This window comes from Austrofundulus limnaeus, unplaced genomic scaffold (genome assembly GCF_001266775.1).
Source record: "Austrofundulus limnaeus strain Quisiro unplaced genomic scaffold, Austrofundulus_limnaeus-1.0 Scaffold923, whole genome shotgun sequence".
NCBI classification, from domain to species: domain Eukaryota; kingdom Metazoa; phylum Chordata; class Actinopteri; order Cyprinodontiformes; family Rivulidae; genus Austrofundulus; species Austrofundulus limnaeus.
This window is the reverse complement of record NW_013953325.1, coordinates 123,348-129,825: the sequence shown is the minus strand read 5'-3', so window position 1 is coordinate 129,825 and position 6,478 is coordinate 123,348. Positions and strand designations below refer to the sequence as shown.

Sequence of the window (6,478 nt, the reverse complement as noted above, 5' to 3'; positions counted from 1 at the left end):
TGTTCCAGGTATGTATCTAAACCTATTTTAATCAAGACATAACAATAGTCAAACAATAGATCATAAGAATCAATACTTCAAAAGAAAAACTATGAATGTGGTGTGGTGCTTTTAAAACCAGTTTCTAAATGACTAAATAAATTACTTCAGCAGTATAAAAATATTGTTACTATGCCCATGTTTTGTTGACCTGATACAAATGTTTATCATCCAAAAATAGTTGGGGGCTCAGGTCTCTGCTACTGTTATTTTGTGGGTCAAAAGCTGAAAAGTTTGGGAACCACTGCAGTTTGGTTCCCAAAGTTGGGCTTGGGACCCAATTTTGGGTCATGAAGCACCTTGGATAATCTCCAGAAATCAATTTAAAGGGTAATAAAGTAATTGCTGATATAATATTTTCCATATAATTATTACAAAAACACAAATTAAGTATAAATAAGTATTTATATTTGTGTACAAGCTGTTTAGATTGTCAAAAAGCCTGTGTTTTTTGGGGTTATTAACAGAGTTTGTGTACTCAGACCAGTAATATTTGGGGTCACAAGTTTTTGCCATGAATAGTTTGTGGGTCAGAAGATAAAAAGTTTGGGAACCACTGGTTTAGAGCATTTGCATGTGGGGATAAAAGCCCAGTCTCCTTTGGGGGAAATATTGTTGCTGGGTCAGGAGTTGGGTTTAGGACTAACATAAGGTTAGGGTTAGGTATTTACTAGAGTGATTAGTTTTAGGGTAAAGGATCAGGTTAGGTGAGTATTTACTCAGAGGGTCCCACCTGCCACTGATGGCTCAGCAGGGTTGGTAAATCCCTTAGGAAGTGCATGCTCGCTCGAGATCAGGTTCAGTCCTGGGCCACTGGGTCCTATCTTAATGGGAAGTGCATGGTGGATTTGGCTGTTCCAAGAGACCATTAAAGACAGCCTATTGATTTGTTTGTGCTGTAAGATGTAGTGGAATATGCCTTGTATATACCGGTGAGTGTAGGCGTACTGTTTGAGTAGAACTCAGTACACTGACTGTTTGCTATTTGCTGTGTTTCATAGGGAGGAAGGAGAGTTTAGAGAAGGGAGTACACAGAGGAGGAATCATCATTCTTGTTTAAGCAGTTTCCACAGCTGTGGAATCGGTGATGCATGTTCTAATTTTTGTGAGGTTTATTTGGATTTCTTAGAGGCCTATTTTATTTGCGTAGTTAGTACAGGAGTAGTAGGACTACCTCAGTACTAACTTATAAGTATCTAGTGTTAAAAAAATTCTGGACTTAATCATCAGTTGATGATCATCGTCCATAAAGTGGGGACCAGGATTTTACGGATGCTGATTTTGAGTGGAAGGTTAAGGTTTATGACCAAGGTGTTGAGATTAGCTTAGATGTAGGGTCAGATATGTTCTGAGGTGGTTAGGTTTAGGGTCAGGGGTCAGGGTTAGGCTGTAGAAATTACTTGAAAATTAATGTAAGTCAATGTAAGGTCCCCACGTGGATACAAAAAACAATGTGTATGTGTGTGTTAATTGGACATCAAAGGTCTTCAACCTTGTTCCTAATGACCCACTGCATGTTTTAGCTGTTTGCCTGCTTCAGCACATCTGATTCAACTAATTGAATTACCTGCTCAGAATGTTGTCAAGTTCATCAGGAGCCGATCAATCACTCAATCGTTTCAGTCAGGTGTGCTGAAGCAGGAAAACATCTCACACATTCAGGACACTGGGTCACGAGGAACAGAGTTGAGGACCTCTGCTTTATAGTATCAAATACAATAATAATCCATCCATCCATTATCTTTATCTTTATCCGAAGTCGGCTCGTGGGAGCAGCAGCTTGAGCAGGGAAGCCCAGACCTGTCTTTCCCCAGCCACCTCTAACAGGTCTTCTGGGAGGACTCCAGGGTGTTCCCAGGCCAGCCGAGAGACATGGTCTCTCTGGCGTGTCCTGGTCTTCCTCGGGTTCTCTTCCCAGTTGGACATGCCTGAAGCACCTCCCTAGGGAGGCGTCCAATATAATAATGACCTTGTCAAATGATCATTGTACTTTACACAAGTTAGCAAAACTCTCTAATTAAAGTTTGTTCAGGAATGTTATTTCGCCCCCTCTTCCAAATCACCACCTTAACACGGTGGAGAGGTCTGTGTAACCCTGTGATCCTGGGGGGCATTGGCTCCTGGTAGGGTAAGCAGGCAGATCAGAGTCAGATTACGAACAATTTACTAAAAAAAAGAAACTTGATGCAAAAAGACAGCAAAAGCATCAGGAAAGCTTGCCTGAAAAAGTGCAACTTCCCTGGAGCCAGGCCTGGGGGAGGAGTTAGACTGTGAGCACCTGATGGTTCAGCTTTGGCTACAATCCTGAGTGCATAGACTCTGGCTCCACATTTTCACTTTAATTTCAAATCTACAAAAAACAAAAGCTTTCCCATCAACTGTTCTGCTTTACAACTCCACCCAACACGCTCCACCTTTACCACCAGCAGCAGTCAGAGCTCGTGAACACAGACATTAGTGGGGCGGACATTCATTTCCTATGAACATTACTTATTTAGTCAGATATTTGTCATCTTTTACTTCTCTCCCCGCAGGTTGTGTCTCGTAAAAAAAAAGGGTCCGGTCTAATATTTAATCAGAGAAACACCTGCTCCAACCCAAGCATATATTTTAAGTGTGGTTAAAATTAATCAGACAGGTACTATAGTTACACAGCTTTCTGGTTTTGATTTCTAATTTAATTTTGAGTAATAATTCTGCAATAATACTCCAGTTTAACAAAGTTAAATGGGGGGAAGACACCCTGTGAACTGATTCTAAATATAAAGTACAATAATAATAATAATAATAATAATAATAATAATAATAATAATAATAATAATAATAATAATAATAATAATAATAATATTAAATAAAACAGAGAATTATGCATTTTAACTCGAGGCCTCAACTCACAGATTTCAAAACCACATCTCTATATTTGCACAGAGGTAGTAACATTCAGTCGCCACAGATTAGGTTAAAAACAGTCGTACCTTCTGGGCAAAAAGTCCTGTTTTTTTTATTTCCCTTTCTGTCCCCAGTTTTCTGTGTTCTGTTCAGGCTTGCTGTGTCTGCTCCAAATACATTTTTAACTACAATATCTCCTCTGTTGGACAAAACGTTTGCTGAACACTATTCCTGCATTTGTTAATTGTTATTATGTCTATTGTTTGTATCAATGTGCAAAAACTGAGAGTAGGACGTTATGTTTATCACCACTAGGAGACTATTCAGAGGAGCTGATAGTACCAATTATTGCAGACAGGGGGAGTATATATATTTATATATATATATAAAAACAAGATAAATACACTGCCAAATGCATGGTGTCCTTGTTCCACCCTAAACTGTAAATAAGTAGAAAACTGAGAAGGAATCACTAAAACCCATTTAAAATTGTTAAAAGTGTTAAACAGAAAATGCATGGCAAGCTAAGTGAATAACCAATTTACATTGTTTATTTGGAGGGATTACTTTGTGGGGTGAATGAATTTTGTTCAGATGGGGCTGCACCCCACACTCTTATGGACCGGTCGTGCCTGACCAGAAGATAAATCTTCAGATCTGCTGTTTGACCCATGAACAACTGTCACCTTCAGAACTAAAGTCAGCTGGATGTTCAGGGTGACAGAAGATATCAGGAACCTGAGCAGAACATCAGGCTCTGATGAAGAACGTACTTGTTTTTAGATAATAATTAGTTGGGAGACAATGTTTCTGATATCATCAAGAAAAAGTGAACATTTACCAAACCCTAACAGGCTCATGTTTGAATTGAAAATGTGTCTCAAAATGTGCTTATTTTAGCCTTAACATAACATATTGTTACTATTAGCTAGCATTTTGTTACTTCTATATTTTGGCTAGCAAGATGCTAATTTTAACATCCAGCTAGTGTGCTTTTTTGGGTTCTGCTGTGTGTGTCTCAGATCCTATTTAACTGACGGGAGCTTTTGTGTTTGAGTTGGAGCTGTTGAGTCCTCTGTAGCACTTCATATGTGAGGTACCTCAGGGCTCTAGACTTGGTCCTCTTCTTTTTTCCATTTATTTACTCCATCTAGGATCTATTCTCCAGAAACAAGGTGGTGTTTTCTATTTTTATGCTGATGTCAGCCAAATGTATGTGCCACTGAAACAAGAAAAGCTCTGTGAGCCAACTCCTGAAATGAATTGCAGATGAATGCTGAATCACGCTGAATGCAGCATGATGTTGCAGATTTTTTTCCTACATTTTAATGAACTAAACACTGAAGTCTTGTTGTTTACGCCCTTTGATGCTTCCAAAGTCAATGCTGATCTGTGTCATTTAACACATCTGACATGGATAGCAACTGATCTGGGTGTTAGACTGAACAATGATTTTAAAAGCAATTCTCAAATTAAATCAGTGATCAAGTCCAGCTTTTAACACTTGAGAACTTCAACTAATTTCTTTAACAGCATCACTTTGAATCCCTTCTTCTTATTTGACTCATTTAGACTACTGCAATGCACTTTAGTTGGACTGAGCTAGTCGTTACTGACCCAACTTCAGCTGACTCAGAATTCTGCTGCTTATTTAACTAGTCCCAAAAAATTTTATAGATGTATTGTTTGTTTTTAGATGTCTTTATGGTCCCGCCCCACAGTATCTGTCTGACCTGCTCCAGCTCTCTCAGGTCTGCAGATCAGTCCCTGTTAAAGAGGCGTCCGAGTGTTTTCAGTCACCGCCCCTATCAGAAAGGCCGACTCACTTCCTGTTTCAAAATCTGTTGTTTTTATTGTTTTGTTGGTTTCATGATTTTAACAGTCCGTTTATTTTTGTTTTATTTGAATTTTCATCTTATAGCTAGTGTTTTTACTTCTCTTTACCTTCACTTGTTTTATTTCTCTGTAAACAGATTTTAGCAGGTTCTTGAAAAACAAAGAACGAGTGGATTCTTTATTGAAATAATTCGAAACGTGTCTTAATATCTAACACATTCTCACTCCCGACTCGTCAACATAGTGAAGCTTTTCCAAAGTTCCCCCTGCGTCTTATTTTGACCCGTCGGGTGACCCTCCTCGCATCAGTCCTTGCCGCCCGCGGCTTTTCCAGGTTGTGCCACCAGGGGTCTTTGGGTCGGGGGTCTGAGGTTAACATGAGGGATCAGGATTAATGGTTAAGTTTAGGTACTGGGGTCAGGGATAGGATGTCTACAGTGAATATTAGGTAATTTTAGGCTTTGGGACGGTAGTTTTTGTGCATTTTCTACTTTTTCAGAAATTATGACAACAGATTCCGCCCCATCTCGTCAAAAAATGACACAAGGGGAGTACCCGACGCGTCGAAAATGGACGCAAATGGAACTTTGGAAACGTGTCAACATGTGACGACTCGGGAGTGAGAATTTGTTGTAATATCAGGTCGGTTCCTCATGTTTTGGGACCAGACACATGTCCACAGCAGAAGGACAGCATGCAGGACACATTTCCACAGGAGGACTGGGGGCTGGACACATGTAGGCAGGAGGACAGGAAGACAGCAGGCTGGACTGCATTGACCCAGGCCTCCACAACCACAGCAGATTGGACTGCATTGACCCAGGCCTCCAGAACCTGCAGCAGATTGGACTGCATTGACCCAGGCCTCCAGAACCTGCAGCAGATTGGACTGCATTGACCCAGGCCTCCAGAACCTGCAGCAGAACCGATGATCTGCGCTGCAGCTGAAATCAAAGCGCTTTAATCTGCTGCTCCTGCAGCGCAGACACATTCCGTCTCTCGGCTCCTGATTAGTGGTTCCCGCCGCAGATCTGAGGCTTTCTGCTCAGACTCCGTCAATGACCTTGAGGACAAACATTTTGCAGAAAAGACGTAAAAACTGCGGCGTTTTTAGAGCAGAAGGATCCGCCGCAGGTGTGATGGCGCAGGCCTGCGCTGCGGAGGACAGGAGAGGACAGGAGAGGACAGGAGAGGACAGGAGGACAAACACACTGCTGTTTGTCTCCGTCACGTTAGTGTTGGATCAGAGCTGTTTACGGTGTCACCCGCCTCCTGTGAAGCAGGGAGGAGGAGATGCTGCTGCATTCCGATGGAAACGACGCAGTGAGTTTTTACCTCCTGTGCGCATCCAACAACACAAACACACAACGTTTTACACAAACATCATTCTAACACACGACACATCGCATCATTAAAGGACAATTAGCTGTTTTTTTGGGACATTTTCATGTCTTGTTGTCATGGTTTTGCCTGAAAGGTTCGGTTTATTTTAATTAATTAATTAATTTATACCCCCAACCCCCCATCATGCAGCTCTTACCTCCTCAAAGCTTCTGTCCGCTGATGATCTGTCGGAACCGAGCAGCTCTGCCTTCTGCGAACCGGTCCAGAACCCCCTCCTCCGATGGAAGCGTTCAGCCGAACGGGATTATTCACCACCGCCTCGGTTAAAGCTCTCTCTCTCTCTCTCTCTCTCTCTCTCTCTCTCTCTCTC

At 41.4% G+C, this 6,478-nt stretch overlaps 1 protein-coding gene across 1 annotated transcript in view; it reads right to left on the bottom strand.

The window, feature by feature from the left end:
* LOC106533326 (visinin-like protein 1) overlaps positions 1 to 6,472 on the bottom strand; it is a gene marked incomplete at its 3' end in the record, with an annotated part of 8,942 nt that extends 2,470 nt beyond the window's left edge. The window contains 1 exon segment of the mRNA XM_014029593.1: positions 6,305 to 6,472.
* Positions 6,473 to 6,478: the final 6 nt, after the last annotated feature.